Source organism: Lactuca saligna, chromosome 6 (genome assembly GCF_052625555.1).
Source record: "Lactuca saligna cultivar CGN05327 chromosome 6, ASM5262555v1, whole genome shotgun sequence".
Classification (NCBI taxonomy): Eukaryota; Viridiplantae; Streptophyta; class Magnoliopsida; order Asterales; family Asteraceae; genus Lactuca; species Lactuca saligna.
Window position 1 is genome coordinate 115,050,451 of NC_136422.1, and position 7,394 is coordinate 115,057,844.

Genomic DNA, 7,394 nt, shown 5'->3' on the forward strand with positions numbered 1-7,394 from the left:
TTTTTCTTCACTGGGGAGTTGTCTTTTCCTGCCCCTGGTGGTGTATCCATGCCTTGTCTCTTATTGATCCCAAATGCACACTTCCAGTAGGCACTCTGTTGCGCTGGAATTAGAGGCTTGTATTTCTCAACAGCAGGTTGATCAGAAACAGTTGAGTTTAGGGGTGAGCATTTGGACCGAACCGGACTGGACCGGACCGGACCGGCTCTTGGACCGGACCGGATGAGTCATGTCCGTGTCCGTGTCCGGGTCCGGGTTTTCCGGTTCTTGGACCCGTTTGAACCGGTAAAACATTAATTGCATAGAGTACAAGTCGTTAAAATATGTTTTTGGGTTTGATAGAACTCATTAAAATGAATATGTTATTGGGTTTGATACGATATAACTTGTAAAAATGATTACGTTTCCGTTACATGCATAGATTACAAGTCGTTAGAATATGTTTTTGGGTTTGATAGAACTCATTAAAACGAATATGTTATTGGGTTTGATATGATATAACTTGTAAAAATGATTATGTTTCCGTTTCATGCATAACTAATCTACCTTTATGTTAGAATATAATAACTTGCAAAATCCATTTTCCAAATAAAAGCAACTAACATATAAATCAAGTTCACCATGATCCCTTTCATATGATTTACCTTTCAAAGATACATAAAATTCATAATTATAGTCTAAAATAATAGTTAAAAAGTTGAAATATTTCAGTTTTGATAGCTTAACTTTGAAGGATTGTAACTCACTGAATATAATACCAAAATCAACAAAATTATAGTCTAAATTCATCTACAAATTGTAAACTAAATGTTGAAAAAAACCGCAGGTCAATCCGACTTAAAACGAATGAGTTATAACTGTTTAAAAAGTTTCACAGATTACTAATTTTTAAAAATCTTGCTGAAAAACTGAAATTTTTTAGTTTTGATAGCTCAAATTTGAAAGACCGTAACTCATTGAATACAATACCAAAATCAACAAAATTATAGTCTAAATTCATCTACAAACTGTAAATTAAACTTTGAAAAAAAACCGCGTGTCAATCCGACTTAAAACGAATGAGTTATGGTTGTTTAAAAATATTCATAGATTACAAAGTTTTAAAAATGTTGTTGAAAAGCTGAAATTTTTCAGCTTTGATAGCTCAACTTTGAAAGACTGTAACTCATTGAATATAATACCAAAATCAACAAAATTATAGTCTAAATTCATCTACAAGCTGTAAATTAAACATTGGAAAAACCGCGTGTCAATCCGACTTAAAACGAATGTGTTATGGTTGTTTAAAAAAAATTCACAAATTACAAAAAAAAAAAAAATTAAACCGGGTCCAACCGGTTCTAAACCCGGTAAAAACCGGACCAGACCGGGAAAAAAACCGGACTGGGCCGGGATGGATTTCTAGAACCGAGAACCGGCCTGGGGGTCCAAAAAAATGGTCCGGTCCGGTCCAGTTCGGTCCGGTTCACCGGTCCGGTTCGATCCACCGGTCCAAATGCTCACCCCTAGTTGAGTTCGAAGCAACAGATTCAGAGTTCAAGGAGATGTTGGTTTGTTCAATGGCATTCTCCTTGTTCTCATCCTCTGATACTTTACCTGCACATAAAGTAGAAGTATTAGTATTTTCAACTTGAATACCTCCTGACACAAATCCAACTCGTTTTCCATATTAGAGATGTGCCTCCCTAGCAATTTATTCATGTGTCATAGGGATGGATGTGTAGTTATGATTGAAAGGTCGAGGAACACTATCATACCCTAGACCCTTTTTTTTATTATCTTTGAATTTTAATTGGGTTTCAAATAAGGACTCGACTTTCTGACTTGATGCAGTATAATTTTTAAAACTAACATTTGTTTTTCCACACTTAATTTTCAAAGTGTCAAGTTCTTCAGTTACAGTAGCAAGTTGTCTCTTAATATAGTCATAATTTTCACACTTGTTGCTATACTCTTCCTGAATTTTCCTAAAGTCCTTAGTTTTTGCTTCTAATTCAGCCTTCAGGGGTTTCTGTCCTTTCCTAAGTTGATGTCCTTCATATCTCAGGTCCTCAACTTCTCTTTTTAATAAATCAATTTGTTACCAAAGAAATTTAATCGTAATTTCACAAGCTGGAGTACATGTAACTTCAGTGACCGGAATGTTTTCAGAACTCATTGTTTTTCTACACTTCAAAGCATCAAGTTCTACAATTACATCAGCAAGACTAAGATGATTGAGATCTTTTGTCTTGTTGTTGATAGCCATGTTCATATCCCACGATTTCGGAAGTGAATTCAGTAGCTTTTTGTTTATCTCAAACTTAGACAAGAAGATCAAAACTATATTCATCTCGGTAGTAAGTGTAGTAAATCGTTGCAACTGAGTTTAGAGGGTTTCTTCATGGATATAATCGAAAATGTTGAAATTTTGTCTTAACATATCCTGACGACTCTCTTTCATGTTTCAACTCCCTCGTAGACCTTAAAATCAATTAAAAAGCACAACTAGAAGCCAAAATCAAACTTAAAAGTCAAACCCTTTGATTATGAAAGTCAACCTTAAAAGTCAAATTTAAAAAGTTAAACTCAAAAGTCAAACTTGAAAATTCAAACTTAAAAGTCAAACCGAAAAGTTAAATTTGAAAATTTAAAAGTTAAACGAAAAAGTTAAAGTTTAAAGTCAAAGGTCAAACTTGGAAGTCAAAGTCAAAATTTAAGGTCAAAAGTTAAAAAATAAAAGTCAAAAATTAAAATATAATTTTATTTATTAATTTTAATTTAATTTATTATTTATATATCTATTTATTTATTATTATTATTATTAATATTTTTATTATTTTTTTATTCTGGATGAAAAAAGAATTTAGAATTAAAAGGAATTGAATTTTGGGCTGAAAGTGAAAAAAAAAAACGAAACTTGAAGCGAAAAAGACGGGTTATGAATTAAATGGGGACGGAATGTATCAACTTGTGGCCTAGAGGAGTTGGTAAGGCGCTGAAGGAATGCGAGCTGGGGACATGGGTTCGATCCCCAACACTTCCAAAGTTGCATCCTATTTTTTTTAAATGCGAAGCGAGGCTGCATTTGCGAGAACTCCTTCTGGCCACGAACTTCGGACACGCTGCTGACCGCAACCTCGGACCGGCCGTAAACTCCGAGGCCGCAAACCGAGGCTGTGAACTCCTCGGACCACAAACACCGTCCGCAAACACTTCGGAAACCCTAGCTGCTGGCCGCCACCCCCTCGCTGATTACGACCAAAAACATCGATTTTTCGACTTTGAAGCTCCAAAACTCGATCAAAACCCCCTTTTTTTTTTATCAAAAACACAAAGAACAAACCCCCCTTATTTTTCAAAGATCTATCAAAAAACGCAAGAATATTTCGAAAATAAGATCAAATAATGCTCCAAATCTGACAAAATTGACTGATACAACCTTGCTCTGATACCAATTGTAAGTCCCTAATTTGCCTGTGTATCAACCAGATCCATTTGATGGTGTGGAATCCCAATCAAACGGATGATGTCAGATCAAATAGAAGAGAAGAAAAAGAAGAATATGATGAATCTCTGTATGAATTGATTAGAATGAAGATCCGGATACAAAATATTCACACACAAAATGCTCTCTAGTTTCTCTTTTCTCTCGTTCATCAATCTCTACTCCTCACCCTAACACCTATATATATACAAGGGGAACATGGGCCGGAGAACATGGGCCGTAAATGGGTTTACGGTCGTAAACCTGTTTATGGCCGTAAACTCAACCGTAAACCCCACCTGACCATAAACTAGACTGAAAGCTCATAAAATATTACATAAAAGTATAATTGCCCAGAAAAGCAAAGTATAAACCATATTTTGACCTAACAAGTTGAGCAAAAGGTTCTAGAACCTTCCTAAGGAAGGAAGTGGATAGTTTTCATATGAATAACATAGGGTTTCTAGGTTATTCAATGTGGATAATTAAGGAGGTGGATAATTATTCAATTTGAAATATTAATATTATATTCAGATTAGGGTTAACCAGGACATCCTAGCTACACTATAAATAGTTCCATAACCCTTCAGAATTTCAACCACCTGAAACCCTAGAGTGATAGCCAAAATTGTCAAAGTCTCTTCTCCTCTCTCCTCTCTCATCATCTTGCTAGTGTTGGGTGTGATCTACTAGAGGCACGCCATTTGTGGTGCTTGCTCTCTAAGCTTCTACAATACAAGGGTTTCTTGTTATTCTTCAATAACAATTGAAGGTATGTATTGTAACCCTATTTATTAATTTATAAATTATTATATGGCTTCTAGGGTTTTCCATTTGATGTTCAAAAGTTGTATGTTCAATTAGAGAAAACACATATTAACAATCAGGGTTGCATACACACATAGGTTTTTGATTGGTAAGCTCAAAATCCAACATATTGATTGGACCCAAAATGCTTGTTTATATATGTTATATGTTTGTGTGGTGGTACTTTGGGGAGAACTCCCTAAGATTCATGCTTACTGTTGTTGTTATGGTTTCAGGTACTTCAGTTGATCGGGAAAAGCAAAGGCGTGACCGTGCACATCCTTCAGATTTGATGTTATTGGATTTCTGGGATACTCTGATTTATGAATAATACTTTTGAACTTTGGTTTTGTAAAAACACTTTATGGAAGAAATAGGTTGTTTTGAAAAGTTAAAATTTATTCTAATTTTTTAGACGTTAGAAGTTGGTATTAGAGCCCTGGTTTTAGTCATTTGGATGAACATTCGCGTGAATCCGGACACAAACTAAGGATTTGTGAGAGTTTTCAAATTATTTTCAAATAGTTTCAAATTATTTTCAATAATTAAAATACAAAATTATTTCCAGAAGTAACCAAGGAAGGATGGAATGTATACGGTCAGCCGGAGCAGGAAAGATACCCTAAGTTACCACACTGTTACTTGTTTATGATGTTTATGCTAGAACTGCATGCTAGTGATAGGCTAGGGTTTCTTTCCTGATATATGATGCCTCATATCCTGGGCTTACTTCTTGGATGAAATTGACATCATTATTGTAGTTGCTTAGTGTATGCATCATAGTTGTATATAACAAAGATTATATAACCTTAGAACGTTTGATTTAGCTTTATTTCTTGTTCTTGTCTGATTAAGGGCTTAGGGTAGAGTCAAGTATTCAATTGTCTATGGGATCCAACTTTATGTATGATTATCATGCACGAGTGGTTGCAGGGTTGGTGGAAGTTTCATGAGTGGGTGCAGTTCATACTGGGTCAGTGTAAGGAATGATTAGTCAATATTGATAAAGTAAGGATAGGATAAACGTGTATCCAAGATGCTTGGGCCTAGAGGATGGGGATTTCATATGAGGATCTACTTGATTTTAGTGTGTCTTAGTGCCAGTCAACTCCCCTGCCAGAATGATGCTTGCTTTGTGCTTTGTGGGACTCATATTGATGTGAATTAACTATCAAATGAATACATTAAATTAAATGATATGAAGTTTAAATAATCTTAGAGTGAAGGATTTGGTTCTATTTCACAGCTCTTGTCTGAGTCCAACCTTTGTAGGGTTGCGTCCTTTAGTCGAAATATTATTTAAGCTTTGTTGCATATAACTGTATTCATGAAATGTTATTTGACATTACTATGGGTTCTTCAGCAGTTGATAGAAGGGGAGGTGGGGGAATCCTAGGGGATCTTAGGAAGTATTTTAGTGTGGTTACTACGCTATTTAGCGGGTGTTGAAAGTACTATTATGAGTAGGTAACTTAGAGGACTCAGGATAATGCTTGAGGAAAGTATGGATACGTGTGGAAGGTAGTATTGGGCCCATTCTACTAGAAGCACAAAATCCATACTCAAATCAAGTGAAGTCACGAGGATTCTAAGGAGCTAGTTGAGGGTAGATGACATGGTTGATACCATGATTCATGACAATGTTGTTCTTCTATCTACCGATATTTTGGTTATGGTTGTTCAGGACGAGGATGAGTCTAGTGATTATTTGGACTTTAGTGCCCATGTCAGTTTTTTGTTTGAATGGTCGGACCTAAGAGAGTCAGTTTATTTTAAGGTCTCGAGGTCCTTGCTCAAAGTATTTCCACCTGAGTCGTAGCACTCAAGAAAGATGTAATTGTTATGATCAGCTCGGGGATTTTAGTCGGAGGCTAATTGATTGGAAGGTGGATTGGAATGTCTTATCTATGGCAGCGGCTATGTTCTTTCAGCTTTTCGTGATTCATAGGAAATAGAGCACGAGTATGTGATCTTCAGAGTTGGAATTGAGACCCTACAAGGGGCTAGGTGGTTGCAGTTTTTGGCGACAAAATGTTAGTATCGGAATGCACAAGAGGATCCGTGTCGTATGGTTTCTTGAGATGAGATCAAGGGTCTGCTTCATTTTGATATAAGCCGGTCAGTTGCTAGCTGATTGTAACATCCCAATTTTCAAGGCCAAAAATTTCATTTTTAATTACAAGGTTCATAACATAGTTTACCAAATATTGCCAATGTCATATCAATTTATAAAAAGCATAACAATGTGTCTGAAAACCATATCATCAAAAGTAATAAAAATCAGAGTACAATCCCAAAAATTTCCATGCGGAAACTGTATGTCTGTATGATGCATTGCTACACTGTCGGCTCCTTCCCCTTAGACGAAGAGGTACCTGAAACCAAAAATGAAACTGTAAGCACAAAGCTTAGTGAGTTTCCTATCATACCCATACCAAACAAAGCATATTCATCAATATCTTCCAACCGGTAGTTGAGAACTATCCTCTCCTTCGGTATCTTTTAACCGGTAATTGGGAGCTACCCTCCCCTTTGGTATCTTTCAACCGGTAACTGGGAACTACCATCCCCTTTGGTATCTTTCAACCGGTAACCGGGAGCTACCATCCCCTTCAGGATCTTTCAACCGGTATCCAGGGACTATTCCACCCGTGCTATTACTTATACATATCAATCACAACAAGCGTATCAAATACAATGTTTATATCAAGCACAATAATCATATCACACATTAATCCTAGATGATTATCACAAAGTCAAACATCTATACAAATCCCTTGCTGGTGGGTCGGCATTGTGGCCGTAGAACCACCCCTACCAAAAGGAAACTCACCTCCAAGTCATGTAGTGTTTGCACTATCCTCGGTGTGAAAGTCAGCTCTCCTCGCCTCCTCAATCCCAACACGACAACCCCACTAAGTTATCAATTTGTACTCAAAACCCTTACAAGGGTCAACTCGAATCCAGGTCAAAGTCAAACCCTAGTCAAGTAAACTCTTTGGTTGACCAGACTCGCCGAGTTGGTCCGCCAACTGGTTGAGTCCCTTCGTCCACAAAATACTACAAACCCGTCCCCACTCGTCAATTCTAGCAAGAAATCGATGAGTTCACCTTCAACAAC